The sequence below is a fragment of the Ictalurus punctatus genome, chromosome 29 (assembly GCF_001660625.3).
Source record: "Ictalurus punctatus breed USDA103 chromosome 29, Coco_2.0, whole genome shotgun sequence".
Taxonomy (NCBI): domain Eukaryota; kingdom Metazoa; phylum Chordata; class Actinopteri; order Siluriformes; family Ictaluridae; genus Ictalurus; species Ictalurus punctatus.
In genome coordinates this window covers 7,269,590-7,290,909 of record NC_030444.2, presented here as the reverse complement: position 1 = coordinate 7,290,909, position 21,320 = coordinate 7,269,590, and positions in this window count along the sequence as shown.

The following is a 21,320-nucleotide window of genomic DNA, read 5'->3' as shown; positions in this document are numbered from 1 at the left end:
TGAAATGCTACAGATCAAATCAGACAGGAGGGCCAACTCTCTGTTCTTGAACAGCTGTTTGTCTCACACTGAACTGTAAGAAGAGCATGCCATAAACCTTCAACCTTCTTTCTAAGAATTTCTACATGACACATAATCACCACCTGGCTTTCTCATTAGGGATAAATTCACACATTTAGAATCTATATCCTGAATTTATATATTTCTGTAAAGGTGCTTTGGGACAATGTCTATTGTTAAAAGCGCTATACAAATAAAATTGAATTGAATAACAGTAGGATGAGACTGGTCAAAACTGGAAGGTATACTAGTACTAATAGTGGCTTAATGGTTAGCATATCTGCCCTGCACCCTAGGCGTTGGGGGTTTGAATCCCGCCTCTGCTCTGTGTGAGTGGAGCTTGCATGATCTCCCTGTGCTTCAGGGGTTTCCTCCAGATACTGTTTTCCTCCCCCAGACCAAAGACATGCATTGTAAGCATTTTCAGATTGTCTGTAGTGTGTGATTGTGCCTGCGATGGGTTAGCACCTCGTCCAGAGTGTTCCCCGCCTTGTGCTCTGAGTTCCCTGGGATAGGCTCTAGGCTCCCCCATGACCCTGTGCAGGATAAGCAGTACAGAAAATGGATGGATGGATTGGTGGTGATAAATTTTCCGTAACAACACAGCTTGGGAAAGTTTTGGATTCAAAACAAGTCACAGGTTTATATTATGATGTGGTCATTCTAACACATCTATTTCTACAGTAAGAATTTACACAGGCACTTGTATGGTGGATGCTACTCATAAATGGATTAACCACTTCGTGTAATTGTTGGTGTGGTGAAGTTTTCTGTGAGATTTTATTTATTTAGCATTTTCCAGAGGAGTCTCCAGGCTGTTCCTTATGTTTTTTGACATAGAAAAGAAGTCTTCTGGACGGTTTCTTGGTAATGTGATGTATTAAGAGAAAAATAGAGAGGCTAGTGAGTGAACACTGTTTAAAGCTGCTTTAACATGATTATAGGATAAGAGCATTGATCTTATTTTTTGAATCACAACATTAAACATAACTATAAATCAATAAAAATTGTCCTTTAATTGACAAATTGCTGTGGTATAAGAGGATTAAAACCCTTCAGGATGTGCTGTTATTGGAAAATAATCCCCTTCAGTGTGTTAACAGCCCTCGGTATCACACCACCCTATTAGATACATAGATCAAATGGATTGGTACTGAGGAGATGAAAGTGCCTGCCTACCTGATCAGCGTGTCATGGCTATGCACTAATCGTCTTTCTATCTCAAAATATATGCTGTTTCTAGAAATCCATTAGGAAATATATATTTAAAATCACAGAGAATTACAACCTCAAACTTTTGCTTTTTATTTTGTATCAGACTCTACATTAGATTTGAAGAGAAGTTACACTTCAGTTCTGTGAATTTAGTTGCCATAAATTTCCAGTGCCATGTAATGGAAGACTGTTGATTTTAGCTGATTTGTTTGTGTGTTTTGTTTTTGTTATTATTATTTTATCACAGAATGTTACTGTGATTATATGGAGTGATCAGGGAGCATTTTGTGATGCAACTTAGCCTTAAAGTCAAGTTAAATCAGGGATTTTAAAAGACAAGTCCATTCAAGTTGAATGTGAAAATGCTACTGTCACGTGGCTTCCCAGAACTGGAGTATTATTTCACTGTCAGAATTGTAGAACATTGAAATGACTCAGATGATGATTGCTTCCTAGTGCTTTTGGGAAGCTCAGCCCAGTTTGAGCTGAATGTCCTCACCAGAGCTCCTCACCCCAACCCCAAGGGACACAAGGAACAATCTGGGATTGTTTAATTCACTGTTGAGACCCCAATCACATGAAGCTTCTCTCTCTTGCAAGTAATCTATTGAATGATGTGTCAGCCAGGATAAAAGAGATTTTTTGAAAAGCTGTGATTCTTTATGAGGACCAGAAACCAACCTAATCTGCTAGGGCTTTCACTTGTTGCCAGGGTGAATGAATAAAGCAGCCTTGGTGGGAGTAACTGTAACCCGCTCATCGAGGGCAGGTTGTCACGTATCAAGAAACTCTGGACTCCACTTCCCATCAGCCACTGCGCTGCACTAGCTGTCACATGACCACCTGCACCTGATTCACGTTTTGGTTAATGAGCACTCTTGTGTATATAGTCCTGGTCTGCACTATGTGCTTGTCTTTCGTTGTCTTAGACCGCTGTGTTCCATGATTCTTGATCTTGTTAGTTTATGTTCAGTTTATGTTTAGTTTTGCCACAGTAGTTTTCCAAGTTGTCTTTGTTTTTTAGTACGTTTGTTTCAATAAATATCATTATCTGCACTTGCTTCTGGCTCAACCTCGACTCGTGACAGAACGAAAGACCAACTATCAGAAGCAGCAGATCCCCACGATGGATACCTGGTTTGAAGCATATGCGGAGTGGTATTTAGGACTGCTGGAGCAGGGAAGAAGGACAGATGAACTGCTCGCGCAGAATAACCGCATGCTAGGCCTGTCGCAGCTGGACAGACCATGCACTAGGCCACACCCGGCATCCGTAATGGATTATGCCAGGACACGCCGACAGGAGGGGGAATCTGTGGTCGGGGCTGAGACCAACTCCCACCCTCCCTCCCCTATAATGGCTCTCGCTCTGCATTCCTGTTCGGCTGAGGACGTCGCTCTGCCTTCCTGCTCGGCTGAGGTCGTCGCTCTGCCTTCCTGCTCGGCTGAGGTCGTCGCTCTGCCTTCCTGCTCGGCTGAGGTCGTCGCTCTGCCTTCCTGCTCGGCTGAGGTCGTCGCTCTGCCTTCCTGCTCGGCTGAGGTCGTCGCTCTGCCTTCCTGCTCGGCTGAGGTCGTCGCTCTGCCTTCCTGCTCGGCTGAGGTCGTCGCTCTGCCTTCCTGCTCGGCTGAGGTCGTCGCTCTGCCTTCCTGCTCGGCTGAGGTCGTCGCTCTGCCTTCCTGCTCGGCTGAGGTCGTCGCTCTGCCTTCCTGCTCGGCTGAGGTCGTCGCTCTGCCTTCCTGCTCGGCTGAGGTCGTCGCTCTGCCTTCCTGCTCGGCTGAGGTCGTCGCTCTGCCTTCCTGCTCGGCTGAGGTCGTCGCTCTGCCTTCCTGCTCGGCTGAGGTCGTCGCTCTGCCTTCCTGCTCGGCTGAGGTCGTCTCTCTGCCTTCCTGCTCGGCTGAGGTCGTCTCTCTGCCTTCCTGCTCGGCTGAGGTCGTCTCTCTGCCTTCCTGCTCGGCTGAGGTCGTCTCTCTGCCTTCCTGCTCGGCTGAGGTCGTCTCTCTGCCTTCCTGCTCGGCTGAGGTCGTCTCTCTGCCTTCCTGCTCGGCTGAGGTCGTCTCTCTGCCTTCCTGCTCGGCTGAGGTCGTCTCTCTGCCTTCCTGCTCGGCTGAGGTCGTCTCTCTGCCATCTTGCTCGGCTGAGGACGTCACTCTGTCTCCATGTTCCACTAAAGACGTCGCTCCTTTTCTTTGCTTCACTCAGTGTGTCGCTCCCCCTTCCTGCTCCACGGAGGACATCGTTCCCCCCTCATGCTCCGCAGAGAGCATCGTTCCTCCCTCAGGCCTCGCGGAGAACCTCGCTCCTCTCCCTGGCCTCGCGGAGAACCTCGCTCCCTCAGAGTCTTATGGAGAACCTCGCTCCCATCTCCTGTCCCGTGGAGGACGTCGCCCCGCTTTCAGGTTCTGCCGAGGACGTCGCCCCGTTTTCATGCTCTGCCGAGGACGTCGCCCCGCCTTCATGTTCAGCTGAGGAAGTATCTCAGCCTCCCTGTGCCGTTGTGGAAGCCGCCTGGCCTCCTGGTTCTGCTGGGGACATTTTTCCCAGGGGGCCAGGACCACCAGATGGAGGACGTATAATTTTGGGCCCTCCGGGAGTAGTGCCCTTGGGGGAGGGTTCTGTCACGTATCAAGAAACTCTGGACTCCACTTCCCATCAGCCACTGCGCTGCACTAGCTGTCACATGACCACCTGCACCTGATTCACGTTTTGGTTAATGAGCACTCGTGTGTGTGTGTGTGTGTGTGTGTGTGTGTGTGTGTGTGTGTGTGTGTGTGTGTGTGTGTGTGTGTGTGTGTGTGTGTGTGTGTGTGTGTGTGTGTGTGTGTGTGTGTGGTCCTGGTCTGCACTATGTGCTTGTCTTTCGTTGTCTTACACCGCTGTGTTCCATGTTTCTTGATCTTGTTAGTTTATGTTTAGTTTATGTTTAGTTTTGCCACAGTAGTTTTCCAAGTTGTCTTTGTGTCTTTGCTTTTTAGTACGTTTGTTTCAATAAATATCATTATCTGCACTTGCTTCTGGCTCAACCTCGACTCGTGACACAGGTCACTTACCAGGGTATTACAATGTGTGATGACGATAATGAGTAGTTGAGATACCTAGATGGTCGGAATTGGGCCAGATCAAAACACTATACTAGATTCACTCGCTTTAGCCACGACTTGGATGACGACAGTGAAGTAATACGCCAGACACACAAATTAAGTTAACTTTGTATATTGTACAAAATAACCAATAGGAACAAATATAACAGTAAGGAAATAAAATAAATAATAGAAATAACAAATTAGAATCCCAAACTTATACACTAAACAATTATCAGAAGAACACAGTATATATGTACACTACACAATTAAGTTAACACAACATCTTTCATACAAAGGGGTACTTAAATCAGATCACACTGAACTACTAACTTAACTAAACTTGGATCTTGGTGAGAGAGAGTTCACAGTCCCTCGGTTCACCGAGTACCGAGTCAGTGCAGTCTGAGTGTCCTCCTCCAAAGGAAACAAGTGTCAATGTGCACACAGTTCTACCTGATCCCTTGGGCCAAGGGAAAAATAAATCAAAGCTCTTGGACGCAGTATGCTGAAATTGCAACCTCCTAGCTTCTATCAGGTTCTAGGTCAAGTGGGGTTGGCTTGCCATCCATTAATGGAACATTTTCTCCGAGGTTATCCAGGATCTTTGCCGATGGGTCGGACTCCACCGTATCCGTGGTCAATCAACATCAGTGCAAGAGAACGGCACATTACTCTAGCATGCCTTCCAACTTAGACTCTTTCGTGGCACTTTACAGTGTTGGTAATTTACACCTGTAACAGCAGCATCAACATACCGCTACGATGACTCAGTTACTAATGGCATATGTTCCTATCTCCCTCGCTAGCTGAGAGGCAGGCTCAGCCATCCCATTGGCTGAAATGTAGCAACTCTCACTCCTACAGGCTGATGTCCTAACAGCATCCTGACCTCATATGGCATGATACTAATATTCACTCTGACTTATTTATTTATGTAATGTATTTATATCCAAGTTTTACCCCTGGGATACACCCTCCCCCCTTGACTCCATGCACGTCCCTGTGTATGGGTGCGGCTGCTTGAAAACAACTTTGGCAGAATGAAGGGGTCCCAAGTAGGGTTCAGTAATGCTAGTCTCTTGTAGCACATCACTGAAAGCTAAACTCAAGCCCTGGAACAGAGACTGCACAATAGATAACAAAGGCCCACCCGGCCGTGTGTACTGTAGTCTCTCAGGGGGAACTCGGTGTCTTTCTGATCGCTGGAGAACATCTACTCCATCAGGTTCAACCTGCTCTGCTTCTCTAGCATCAGTGCAATGCTCTGACACATGCCCGGCCACCTTTTCCAGTACAAGATCACTCTCAGCCACAAGTAAGTCACCTCCAGACCCTGAGATAAGGTCCAAATCCGGCAATTCATCTGCTCCGCTCACCGGAGCATCAGCATTGTGACTCTCGTCATTCACTGGAGTAAGCTCTAACGGGGTATCCCCAACTGGTGAACTATCAGGCAGGTCGGTTGTATCTGCTGGTAAATCAGTATCACTCACTGGTTGGTCAACAGGCCCGCCAACTCATCGACATGTGGGTGGTTGTTAGTGTCATGGTTTGGAACTTCATACAGCTTATTTACTGTGAATGTCTCTCGTATAGATGGGCCTAGGGACCAACTAACAGAGTTATCATTCTCTGCATCAGAATACACTCATTAAGGTTAGGGTTTGGCAATACATGGGGATCACTTTGTTTGAGAGGTGGTGGAGATAAGGACGTAGCATGTAAAGTAGTAATATAGATATCAGCAGGAATGACCTGCTTGAGCTGAGTGAATGAAAATCAGTAAACATAAACGCAATACTACAACATGCATCTGCACAAAATTACACAAACACACAACTATCTGTGATAGCCATAGTCAGGAGTCAGTAAGCAGAAGGCTGTGGAAGCAGAACAAGTTTAGAGATTGCGTTTATGTTTACTGATTTTCATTCACTCAGCTCAAGCAGGTCATTCCTGCTGATATCTATATTACTACTTTACATGCTACGTCTTTATCTCCACCACCTCTCAAACAAAGTGATCCCCATGTATTGCCTAACCCTAACCTTAATGAGTGTACCTCCTCAAAATCCTTGTGGCCAGGCTGAACTGCAGGAAGGAATTGTTAACAAGATGATGTTATGCCCTGAATTACCAAGTGGGGGTAGTGTAGTAACTCTGAGAGCTACAGTACAGTAATGAGTTTATCTATATTTACTCAAACCCCTATACAGGAATAGTAAATTGGTGTGTGATTTCATGAAAAGAAAAGTAGCTTCTGTGTGCATAAGAAACAAAGAAAGACCATTTTCTGAAAGGAGTCACATGAAAAGATTGCAAATTGCTAATTGTTTGCCTGTATTTGGACTGCTGGGTGCCAAACCTCATGAAATGTACCCCTGTTGCTATAAAGTTTCATTATAATGCAAATTAGTTCCATCAATGAATCATCATGCTGTAGAAATTTGTTAAGTCAATTACATCACATACACATCATATGAAGAAAAAACTTAACTCCATACATTAATACATTAGATGTATTGTACACTAGCATTAATGTCTGAAAATTAAGCTTAATTTCTGACAGGGGTTTGAATGTTTTCAGATAGAGAGTATATATTTATAAGCAAAATGCTCAGGTACAGGTCTAATACACAAATCCCGGACTATTGTGGTTGTTTAAAACTAGTTGTATGTAAAATCTTGTACAGAGTACTCCGAGATATAATTCCACAGCCTATGATGAAAATATGGAAACATATGCCATGCAAAAAGTCATGACAGTGAACTCATTAGTCTTATCTGGACTTCTGATACTTTTCTGGTTTAACAGATCATGGCCCTATATGGTCACATTCTGTGTTTTGTTGTTCATAGATGAAGGAGTGTATGCCCCGGATTATATGGAATCCTTGGTGCCAGGGTTTGTGGCACATTATCTCCAATCATGGGAAACCTTTCATATTACAAATTTGCTCAGATTTTTAAAATAAATTAATTTAGTTATTGATCTATTTTTGCAATGCAGATTTAATGGATATATTTTGTGAAATCAATCACAGGCAGAACATATTTTTAACACGAATCCACCAAAAGAGTGTTCAAGTTCATTTGAAAAATCATCATCATTACAAATGCAGTAAATTACAAGAATATTGAGTCACCAGCCACTGTTCCACACTGTTTCATCTACTTGGTTTTCATATGGTTCGTATCCATCATTGCAAATATTATAAATTTCATTTCAAATATTCCAGTCTGTCTTGCCTCTGTGCACAATATCATACCTTCTGTATCTGCATGTGAGTGTTTATTTTAAATGGAGGCACAATGCCTAGGGAATCGGTCATCAATTTCCTCTGAAGTCATCTGTGGAAGACATAGCCTTAACATGAGCTTCATTTCTTAATTGAATGTGAATTTAATCATAGATATAATCTAAATAGGTGATGTGTTTTTATTTTCCTTACTCCAGGACTGCCTGATCTTTGAAGATTTGACATGGTTGACTTGCTTTTCAACTAGGCTGCCGGTGGAGTGCATGGTGAAAATCCATGTTCCTACATTCATACGTTATGTTAGATGCCAGACTCTCCTAGGTTGAAGGTACTTCATAAAAAATCATAATGAAATGAATTTTTAAAAAAATCTGAATATGAAAATGATTCAAGACAGATCCAAATAAACAATGAAGTTCCAATGAACAGTAAAGCTACACATTCTCTTCCTCTAACTTGTTCAGTACTCGTAATACAGATTAAATACGTGTGAGCAGATGATGTAAACTATGGATCTCGTCCAATGTTATTTTGGAACAAAGAGCAAGCTGAATTTTCTCAACATGAATGTTGTGTGTAGTTTATCAGATTGTCTAGATGTACATCACACATCTGATGAACAAAGATTTCCTCTCCTATGCTGTAATGATGGCTGTAAACTAGGACTTAATGTCATATACTGTAGAAAGGTCATATAGAACATAGAGAAATCTCATTTAGCGCTTTGGGAGTGAAGTCACCTTTCACTTTGTTTTTTATTCTGATCACAACCAGACAGTTATATTGATTCTGAGTTTAGTCTTTGTTTAGACTTTGTTGATGCTGAAGAAGCAAAAGTCTAAGGATCCCTTAACCTTCAGATTAATGATTTGCAATTTCTGCACACAATGCTTGAAACGAAACATGTATAACGAAGTTAAAAAGGTAGAAAGGGGGTCTATGAATTAGTTAATGGGCTATTCATCGCTAATAAAGTAGTGCTTAAACAGATACATTGCAGACAAATATAGATATAGACAGTTTTATTTTGTACATGCATATGAACTTAATCTTCACCTATCATCATTCCCTGTTAACCAAATCTGTCACCACCTAATAAAACAGTTTAAGACACTAACCAAAGTAAGTATACAAACTGAAGCTATGATAAAAGAACAAAAACAACGAACCTTTCTTAAAAAAATTCCTAAATCCTCTGACCAAGTATACGGCTGTGCCATCTGTCTGTTAAATAAATGCCAGTCCTTTATGCTGAAAAAGAAGGATCAAAATATTCTGCCAGTAGTTTGGCACTGTGACTCAAAAAGTTGTCTTTCATCTGACATCTGAAAGCTAACTACTGTCCCAACTGCTGCTAACTACTGTCCCAACTGCCGTACAATACTGATAATGCTCTTACACTTAAGAGGGCTGATTGGAAGACCTTGTTAAATAATATTATTATGTTTCTTCCTTATAATGTCTTATATTTGATAAAATATATTCGTATACATCTCATATTACTTTTTGCCTTTTCTTATATGTTGACATGGTAGAAGATGTGTCAATGGGCAAAGCTGGTGCGAAAGTGATCCTGCACAATGATATGCCTTTGTAACTGTAAGTGACTAGTCAACTTAATCCTCCACATGGTATTCATAAGGTGCCATAGGTTTCTGCTACTCTATGGATCACACTGAAGTTTGAACAAAATGGTTTGACTTAATACCCGCAGCAGTAGTGTACAAGTCATTTCTTCCTAATTTGTTTATTAACTTTTATTGCATGCCTAAATGGAATAAAAGTTGTTTGCCAGATTCAGATGCTCCTAAACAAATTGTTATAAAGTATGAGTTGGTAACTTATCAACAAAGGCTGTACTATCGTTTCTAATATGAGGCCTTTAAAATGGAAAAATATTTTCACCAATATATTTCAGAGAATTTTTTTTACCCTAGTTTACACTAAATGTCTAATATTCTGTTCTGTTGGAAATATGCCTCAACTGTTAAAATATTTTGAAACCTTTACAAATAACTCTCCTGTTTCTGTAACTTTGGCTTATAGTGTATATGACTGCTCACTGTCATAAAACCCATACAAGGAAATAAACTAATCATTTTGACTACAGATCAGGAGTGGGTAAAGACATACTGGTGATCTGATTTATATTATATGTACGTACTTTAGATAATGCCTCTCTGACTGCCATGTTGGAATGTTCCCAAGTCAAAGTACTGTAGAACTCCTAAGCATTAGATCACCTCATCATACTCTTTCCATACCATCGTGCTCTTTGCCTGACAAAGCAATTCACATTCTATGTCAAAACATATTTGACAGTTGGGGTCTAATTCTAAAATCACCAGATACCAAATGTACAACAGTTTTGTCTTTCTGCCATCACAAAATAAAAATGTTTAAACCTTAGTTACGGGGGGTATGTACATTTTTCACACTACATTAATGGTGGGGATCCTTATAGACTGTGGAACAGAAATGTACTCAGTATGTCTCCACCGATTTATTTCACATTGCCGTACAACCATTTTTTATTTTTTACCATTATGGACGAAACACCCATTTCCTTTAAAAAATCATCTTTACATGTTTTTCTACCTCCTAAAAAAACCCTCGGCCTTAAGACACCATCTTTGGAGTTGTTGACGCCCTGCTCAGGGTTAAACAACAACGTCTTTACAATATCTTCATGAATAAATTGCCAAACTAACATCTTGGGGTTTTTTTTTCTTGGAGCAGAAGTCAGGTCCTCTCTCATTTCAACAGATCCTCTTGTTGGTGAATACACAGCATTCCTCTAGGGGTATTAGGATTTCTCGGAGCAGCCATTGTAACAGATAGTTGCAGAGATTCTTCTGTGTTTTAACTACAACTTCTTAACCATTATTTACACACTGAGACGCACGACTCTCTCCTTAATTCGTTAACATATACACATTTGTAAGCATTCTGGTCAGCAAAACCCCCAGAAATCACATGTCTCTCTCACACACAGACAGACAACTGCCAGGAAAGATCACACATTCAGATCAAACAGTGTGACAGAGGGCCTAAATGTACATGACTTGACTGTCAGCCAGTGGGGACATGGGATGTCAAAGCATAGACAAAATCATATGTATTTAACGGCAGTTCTGTGTAAGTATCCTCGTTGGCGAACCATTTTCCAAAATCTTGTTTATAATTGAAACAAAACACACGATTCTTTTAAACAGCACTTTTAAACGTTTTACCTCCTAAAGGTTTATGTTTAGAATATATGTAAAAACATTTTTTACATTTCTTTGGCCACATCGATGGTTTATCTGTTTCAGGGGTTTTATTTCAGTAAATGTTTATTCAAAGTCACGCCGTTCTCCCAAACACGTAATCAACAGTTTTTTCATATATTTCACAAGCAAACATTCTGCTCATATATATTCACATTCAACCATCATGCTTTTCTAACAATGTGTTTACACAAACAAAATAACCCACACAGTAACAAAAACACACGCCCATATTAAACATTGATATTCTTTTCAGACATATTTCCCTAAACCATCCTTAAGCTTCAAAATAAAACAATACCACAAAAGTAAGTTCAGAAACAAACATTCTCTTATACCACAAAAAGGTATACATTTGTGTGTGATTAATTCAGGGAGAAACACGTTTCACAACAGTGTCATTAACATAAACACATTTGTTGGGGGAGATCCCCCACAGTACACAAAACACACACCCCCAGGAATGGAAGGACACAACCCAGACATACAGGTGCCAAAAAGACCCACTGATACAGTGGATAGGGTTACCCCCACCACCCCCACCACCCCTGGCCATAAATTAGGTGTACCTACAGAACTGTCGGTCAGGAAAAACACAAACCATAAATTAGCCCTCTAGTTCTACCGCCGTGATTGACATTTTGACAGAACGTACTGGCTACGATGAAAACACGTATATGGGTGTGTTTAGAGAGAGAGGGAGAGAGAGGGAGAGAGAGAGGCGTGTCTGAAAACACGTATGTGTGGGCGGGGTTTAGCGAGAGTGAGGTGTCTCAGTTTAACTTCATTACTGCTTAACACAGCGACTGGAAGACAACTCTGGAAAAAACTTATCTCCTAGTTTAAACATCTTTTAACCAGCACTTTAACATTTTTACCTCGTAAGGATCTTTGTTTAGAAGTCGTGTAATATGCGCTATTCTTTTTAAACAGCTCTTTTAACCATTTTTACCTCCTAAAGTTTTTATGTGTTTTTTTGGAAACCTAGTAATACGGATTCTTTTTAAACAGCTCTTTTGATCATTTTTACATCCTAAAGGTTTGTGTTTAGAATGTATGTAATACAAACGATTATTTTAAACAGATTCTTTAAAAAAAAAAAAAAAAAAAAAAAAAAGACGCTTTAACTCCTAAACTTTTTATTCAAAGGTAAAACGGGATCCCTAAAAAACATAATCAACAATTGTTTTCATTTATTTCACAAAACAAATATTCTACTCATATATGTACACATTCAAACATCATGCTTTTCTAACAATGTGTTTAGACAAATGAAATAACGCCACAAAGTACCACAAACACATCCCCATATTAAAAACATTATTTCTTTTCAGACGTATTTCACCCCACCAAAAACCAAACTCATTAACATAAACACCTTTCGTTGGGAGGGGGACTATTCCCCCCCAACACACACCTCTCCACAACACCCCCAGACACAAAGGACCAGATTGATCATCTGATAAACTCCATAGGGTTACCCCCCTCACCACCCCTACAGACCTGTCAGTCAGGGAAGTACAGAGGGTCATAAATTATCACACACAACACTTTGATTGACAGTTTGACAGAAAGTGTATGATATAACTACTGGGATCGTTAAACCCTGAAACACACGACTCGTCCCTTAATTCATTAACATAAACACACTGTAAGCATTCTGGTCAGCAAACCCCCAAGAAACACATGACACTCTCTCTCTCTCTCTAACACACCCACACACACACACGCACACCCACACACCCACATACACACACACTTCAAACACTGTCGCCAGAGCTCATAAATGTAAAATTTACACTATCTACAGAACTGTCACCCCGGGAAAACACATGTGTAGGGCAGTGTGTATAGTCCTACAAGACATCGCCCCGGAAAATGTGTCTTCTAGTTTAAACAAAACTCTCGATTCTTTTAAGCAGCACTTTAAACATTTTACATCCTAAAGGGTTAGGTTTAGAAGGCATGTAATACGCGCGTTTCTTATAAAATACCGTCTTTAAAACTTTTACCTCCTAAAGGGACCTAATTAGAAGGTATGTAAAAACTTTTTTTTTCTTTTTTTTACATTTCTTCGGGTATATCAATGTTTTAGAGTATTTATTTCAGTAAATTTTTATTCAAAGTCATGCCATTTTCTCAAAAGTGCAATCAATAACGTTTATTTTATTTCACAAGCTTACATTCTGCTCATTTATGTTCACATTCAACCATCATGTATTTTCTAACAGCGGAGCTATACAAAACAAAACCCCCACAATCTAAATTTAATGTGTGGTTGCAAGATAAAAATTCTAATTTATTGAATTAATTAAATATTTAAAGTTGTGTAGACATAATAATGTTGTTAATTACATCAACTTAATATTGTGTGTAATTTCTGAATTAATTGATTTAAAACAAAATTTACGTTGTAGTACATTTACATTTATTCATTTAACAGAGTGTTAGAGGACCTGTAGACTGAACAAATACTAAGGACATTACAATGTGAGTATCATTTCACTTACAATTAAATTCTACTAAAGCAATGAATTTGGGGCATGTTCTCAATAGTGATATGACCAATAGTGGACTCGTGTATAGGCTACACCTTCTAATACATTTGATGGACTATTTTGCACTACTACACGTAGCTAATGCTAGTCATATTTAGCAGTGTAATTTGAATATCTACTCTTTAGTTTACCGTATCAGTGGATAAGAAGGAAAAAGTTTCATTTGACAAATCTGCTCATCTAGAGAGGGCTTTTCATTTGTGCTATAGGAAAGATACAGTGAGGGAAAAAAGTATTTGATCCCCTGCTGATTTTGTACGTTTGCCCACTGACAAAGATATGATCAGTCTATAATTTTAATGGTAGATTTATTTGAACAGTGAGAGACAGAATAACAACAAAAAAATCCAGAAAAACGCACATCAAAAATGTTATAAATTGATTTGCATTTTAATGAGGGAAATAAGTATTTGACCCCTCTGCAAAACATGACTTAATACTTGGCGGCAAAACCCTTGTTGGCAATCACAGAGGTCAGACGTTTCCTGTAGTTGGCCACCAGGTTTGCTCACATCTCAGGAGGGATTTTGTCCCACTCCTCTTTGCAGATCTTCTCCAAGTCATTAAGGTTTCGAGGCTGACGTTTGGCAACTCGAACCTTCAGCTCTCTCCACAGATTTTCTATGGGATTTAGGTCTGGAGACTGCCTAGGTCACTCCAGGACCTTAATGTGCTTCTTCTTGAGCCACTCCTTTGTTGCCTTGGCTGTGTGTTTTGGGTCATTGTCATGCTGGAATATCCATCCACGACCCATTTTCAATGCCCTGTCTGAGGGAAGGAGGTTTTCACCCAAGATTTGACGGTACATGGCCCCGTCCATCGTCCCTTTGATGCGGTGAAGTTGTCCTGTCCCCTTAGCAGAGAAACACCCCCAAAGCATAATGTTTCCACCTCCATGTTTGACGGTGGGGATGGTGTTCCAGGGGTCATAGGCAGCATTCCTCCTCCTCCAAACACGGCGAGTTGAGTTGATGCCAAAGAGCTCCATTTTGGTCTCATCTGACCTCCACACTTTCACCCAGTTGTCCTCTGAATCATTCAGATGTTCATTGGCAAACTTCAGACAGGCATGTATATGTGCTTTCTTGAGAAGCGGACCTTGCGCGCGCTGCAGGATTTCAGTCCTTCACGGCGTAGTGTGTTACCAATTGTTTTCTTGGTGACTATGGTCCTAGCTGCCTTGAGATCATTGACAAGGTCCTCCCGTGTAGTTCTGGGCTGATTCCTCACTGTTCTCATGATCAATGCAACTCCACGAGGTGAAATCTTGCATGGAGCCCCAGGCCGAGGGAGATTGACAGTTCTTTTGTGCTTCTTCCATTTGCGAATAATCGCACCAACTGTTGTCCCCTTCTCACCAAGCTGCTTGGCAATGGTCTTGTAGCCCATTCCAGACTTGTGTAGGTCTACAATCCTGTCCCTGACATCCTTGGAGAGCTCTTTGGTCTTGGCCATGGTGGAGAGTTTGGAATCTGATTGATTGATTGCTTCTGTGGACAGGTGTCTTTTATACAGGTAACAAACTGATATTAGGAGCACTCCCTTTAAGAGTGTGCTCCTAATCTCAGCTCGTTACCTGTATAAAAGACACCTGGGAGCCAGAAATCTTTCTGATTGAGAGGGGGTCAAATACTTTTTTCCCTCATTAAAATGCAAATTAATTTATAAAATTTTTGACATCCGTTTTTCTGATTTTTTTGTTGTTATTCTGTCTCTCACTGTTCAAATACAACTACCATTAAAATTATAGACTGATCATTTCTTTGTCAGTGGGCAAACGTACAAAATCAGCAGGGGATCAAATACTTTTTTCCCTCACTGTAAACATGATTACATTTCTGCTTATTCATGTAAACCTCAACTACATTGTGTAATCTAATTTCATGTATTGATACATTTTTTTATTTTATTTTTTAAAATCTTTTGTCATTCGCACACGTAGCCTTTTAGCTCCACAGCCTTTGGACTGTGGATAGTTCTATGAGAGAGATCAAAGTAGTAGACACAGAGTGTTTATTTTTTGTCTATATTGCTCATTTCATTCAGTGCTTTAACGTCTATAAATCCTGCAGAGATGTTACGTATGAGATTTGTAATGTAAATCACACTGGATTTTACTTACTATTGTTATAAAACTTAAAGGCAGTCATTTTTTCTGGTTTAAAAGACTGCATTCTACTGCAGACAATCTAAATGGAGAAACGTAATTTTAAAAATGATTGTTAACTTAACAACTTGTGTTCATAATTATGGTAATTTAGTACATAACACTTAAATTCCTTTTAAATAATGTGAAAATAAAGTGTGTTTGTGTGTGTCATATTTTTGTTTGGATGTCTGTGTGTAATACACATGGCCATTCCATGTATAGTAACATTTGTGTCAGGAATGGATGGGATCCCGATTTAACATAACTAGTAACGTTTGTGTCAGGAACAGATGGGAACCCGATTTAACATAACTATATATATTTTTATGACCTACCTCAGAGTGTTAGAAAAACATGTGTGCAACTTGTGTGGGTGGAAAACATATGGCCGTACCAGGTATGGTAACGTTTGTGTCACGAACGGATGTGATCCAGTTTTAACATAACTATATATATTTTTATGACCTACCACAGAGTGTTAGAAAGACCATGTGTGCAACGTGTGTGGGGTGGAAAACATATGGCCGTACCAGGTATGGTAACGTTTCTGTCACGAATGGATGTGATCCAGATTTAACATAACTATAAATATTTTTATGATCATGACCTTTGATCTAGATATAGAGAGTTAGAATGTGTATCTTTTTGACCTTTGACCTATACCTGTCAAAACTAAGGGTACATTATATACAAACTATTTCTCTCTTTCAGACACTGTAAAATCATTTACAAAATACATTTAATGTAAAAGTTCCTCAGGCTTTGTCATGACAAGCCACAGCAGTTAAATAGCCAGTTCAAATTTGGCTCAGACCATGCTTGTGGGTTTTTTATTTATTTTTTTTGTTTTGTTTTGTTTTGTTTTTTGGTATGTACAAATTTCACTTCCTTGTATTTTAGTGCATTAGTAATTGTCTTTCTATTCATCTATTCATCTACATACCAACATTGGCAGTACCAATATACAGTATGTCATTTACCAAAAGACATGGTGTAAAGAGCTTAGTTTTAATAAATAAATATAATAAACAGATATGCTTGGTTAAAATCAAAGATGCACCGATACAAAATTTCTCAGCTGATACCGATAACAGAGACCTATAGTTCTGCATTTTATGACTTCTTTCAAATGAATAATAATAAATCCCACAATTCTGAAGGAAATGCAAATAAAAACTTTATTCTCTCCATTTCAACAAGTTGTTTCACAGTAACGTATCATAAACAGAAAACACATTACATTAACACATGAACTAAATTCTGAAGATTAAAGTAAGATTTCTTAACTTATTGAATGTTATTAATTCATATTAACATTGACTGAATTCTAAAAACCTCCTGATAGTCTCCCATTCACTCACCACAAACAAAAACATTTCTACTTCATCACTGAATATCAAACTGGTAATATATAATATAAACTTTTTTGATGATATTAATTCATATTAACATTAACTGGATATGAAATATACTACTCTACAAATATATCTTTCTGTGCAATATATACTTTTTTGTCAACTCATCTTCATTTAAATCTTTCAGCGGTGTACTGGTGCTTTAATTCAGCGTGAACAGCTCGAGCAGCGCAGCAAAAAAAAAATTTACTCGACACCGAAACTCCTGCTTCATTGCTGCAGTGTTCAGTGTAAAATTTTAGCAGTGCAGAGCTTACAGACTGCAGTTTTGTCGTCATTGTCACCCAATTCAAAGTAATTCTACACAAGAGACATCTTATTTACACACAGCACAAATTCCATGTGTTTTCCCACCCTCTTTTGATTGACAGGATATAATCGGCCCTGATCATCGGATGTTTTTAAACTTTCGGCTGATGGCTGATGGCATGAAAAATTGCCTTTAACTGATAACGATTATTGGCCGATACATCGGTGCATCTTTCATTAAGCACAGTCAATACTGTGTTAACTGTATTTTATATAAATATACACACTTGGGGGTGGAAAAAAAGGTCCATCTCAGTTTGTCTTTCTTGGGAAACCCTTATATGTTCCATCATCGGAAACGGTTCCAAGTAGGAAATTAAGAAATAAGAACTGTAAACCTCCAAAGAACTCTTGAGGAATGTATTAAAGGTAAAATATATTCACTCTCAGTACACATTTACTTGTGTAGAATAATATTTTGTATATTTATTAGGACTATAATAGTTTCTATGCCAGAACTTTAGGTCCAAGTTGGTATTATTTACAGTTGGAATCAAAATTGTTCAACCCCTATTGCAAATCAGGTTTATTGGCAAATTTAACAGACTTTAAGCTGTTTGCAATGAACAAATAAAACTAAAGTAATTGAAATAGTTCAACACAATGAATGCTTCAAGTGGTTTTCCCAAATTCAACTGAAAATGCAGCTTATAATTAGGGATGCACCGAATGTTTGGCAACTGAAATTATTCGGCCGAAAATAGCAAAAAAAGCACTTTCAGTGTTCTGTGAATAAGTGAAAAGGCCGAATAAATTTGACCGAACAATGATGTGTTTGATGACGTGACCAAATAGCCTAGCAACCAGAGTGAGACCTCCACTTCTGGCAGCGCACTTGGAGAGAAGAGGGGACGCGCGCAGGCACGATCTACGTGCACGAGTGCTCAGTAAGCACACGCTTGTCGGATATTGACAACCGTGACATTGTTTACTGTGGACACATGCGTTTGTTTTGTTTCTGTTCCGGAGTATACTGTTCCGGAGTATTCTGTCACGTCGCGAGACATAAGGGAGTAGAGTATGGCAGCAGGTGCAGGTAAAGACTTATTTATTTAAGGGCAGGCAGACAAATTCAAATCGTAATCCAAAAAACGTAGTCAAGACAGGCAAAGGGTCGGGCGATCGCAGGCATAACCGGGGCAAAGCAGGAATCAAAGTCACGGTCACAGAAAACAGGGTCAAAACACAAAACAAGAAACAAGTACTATGGACTGGGAGCGGAAAAACCAGCGAAGACTAAATGAACTAATCTACAGTTTAAACTAACTAAATCTATCAAGGAACATAACATTAACAACATATATAACTATACTATATCTACTATAATACTCTGCAAGGTGTACAGGGACGCAAGCGGTATATATCCCGAATAGAACCATTTTTTGCACTCTTGTCAATGCACTTTTTAATGCACATTTTTGTTGTAGGCTTCAGAGTGTTGCATTCTTTCAGCAGTTAGTTATAGGCCTAACATAGGCTATTCAAGGGGGGCTCAAATATGACCACATAAAAATATTTCTATTTTACTAATTCATTTATTTAAAGTTAATTTGTGCCTTGTTGGTAGCCTATGCCTGCTGGAATGAAAAAAAATGTTCAGTGTTAAATAAATATTTTGAAATTGTAGTTTTTGTAATTGATTTTTTTTCTTTGAAAAGCAAGACAAAATAGTAAAAAGCACATTTGACTATTTAATTCATGCAGTGGTGAAAAAAATGGTAAAAATAAATGGGAAAAATGCATAAAAATGTGTTCGGTTTTCAGCCTTCGGCCTTCGGCCAAGTTTTTCATTATATTTGGCTTCGGCTTCTGCCAAGATTTTTCATTTCGGTACATCCCTACTTATAATGATTTCTCCAGTTTCAAAATTGTTCAACTCCCTGAATAGAATCCCTCACAAGAGCACAAATATGCAAAACGGGTTTTGTCTCAAGCATACCTGATGGAACTAATCAAGGGCTTCATTAGTTGCACCAGGTGTGCTTGAGCTGGAACACATGAAATACCTGAACTGCCTAGAGACAGAAAATTCATGAAATACCTGGACGGGCAAAAAAAGGAAGCTATCAACAGCTCCCACCAGATTTCTGAGAAGGCAGGGTGTTGGACTGGCCCGGGTTTGATCCAGGGTGTGGGAGTGAGGTTTAGGTTTTAGATCAGTTTGCCTTATATTGTATGTTCTGGCCCAGTAAACAGTTCAGGCAAGACATGTTTCTGACTGCAGGCAACACACAGTAAAGTAAGCAAAAATAGAAAGGGTTTGAGGTTGTTTACTAGAATCATGGGCTTTAATTTAAAATTGTGTCTGAAATGGTACTAAACTGGTGGAAAAGTAAATCAAGTTGAATTCCTGGATGTGTGAATCCTACAAGTCAGGGAATCAGAGATGTGTTTATTTTGTAACATATTACGCAGATTATATTGATTATATACTTTTACATTTAATTATTTCTTTGTAGACATTTTGATGTGTATTGGGTGATGGAGTTAGCAATATAATAACTTAATAACAACATAATAACTTGCTGCTTTGCTGTTTGTAATGTGAGCTGAGCTGGTCAGACTGAGTCACCTGGAGTGGATTAGCAAAGGTTTACTTCTGTCAGATTAAATTTATTTTTTGCAGTAGTCACACAAAGTCATCAAAACCAAGACTGCAGAGTTCACCTATTCAGGTTTCTTAAAAAAAAAATATATATATAGCTGGATTAGCTTGGTGGTTGAAACAAAAGCCTGCAGGATCATGGATCAGTGAGGATTGGTAACCACTGCTCAGACTGCACAGGAAAAATGAGAGATAATAGTTCGAGATATTACCAATGTGGCAGCATGCTATTTTGCAGACATTGCTGCAAACATGGTTACTGTCAAATCCAGCTCATAGATTATTGATTATTATATTTGTCTTTACAGACAGGGACTCCAAATGAACAAGTATATTTTTCTTCTGAGCATCACAACAAACCCACTGATATTTTATATTGATTGAACCCATATTGATTTTTGTGATGGATAGAGAGGTTCCATGCCCATTAGTCCAGTCATGAACTACAATATTTACTTTGATTGTGACAAGGGTTAATTAAATCTTAAAAAAGCAGATATTTGTCGGTTGCATAAATATTCAGCCCCCTGGGTCAATACATAGTAGAACCACCTTTGGCTGCAATTACAGCTGCAGATATTCTGGGATATGTCTCTATCAGCTGAAAGCTATAAACAGGGTTCGTACAGATGCTTCATAATAAAATTCCAGGACTTTCAAGGACTTTCCAATCTGTTTTTTTTTTTTCTCATTTTCAAGGACTATACAAGACCTGTCATTCAAACATATTCTTTATTTCTTCTTTTCAAATTACAATAATACTACTGTCACGATTCCCCCTTGAAGCAGCGTGCTCTAAGCGCGAATGCGCGAGCACCTGCTTTTCCGTTGTTGACTGTAATGACATCTGGACACGTGTGTTTTTTTATGTTTCTGTCATGTCTCCTCCCTGTTCTGTCATTGGCTGGGATTTCACGTGAGTCTGAATTGCTCTCAGCTGCTAGCGGTTGAGACGCTGATCATGTCCGCATATATACCGCGCGCCTCCCAGCACACGGCGCGGAAGATTAGTACATTAGAGTTAGTTTAGCTCGTATCATAGTCATGGTCCATGTTTACAGTTAGTTCGCGCTGGATTATCCGCTTCCCGTCCCTCGTCATAGTTCGCTTCTTGTTTTGTTTATCGACCCTGTTTTCCGTGACCACAACCTAGATTCCTGCCTTGCCCCGTGTATGCCTGTTTGCCAATCGCCTGACCTCTTGCATGTTTATGGATTACGTTTTGGATCACATTTTGGATTTGTCTGCCTGTCTGTCTTTCAAATAAACAACTGTTCATCCTGCACTTGCATCCGTCCTATCTCTGCTCTGTCACGATTCGTGACAGAATCTTCCGCCACAACATGGATGCAGCACGAGGACGAGAGAGAAGTCACACCACAGAAAGAAGGGAAGTGGT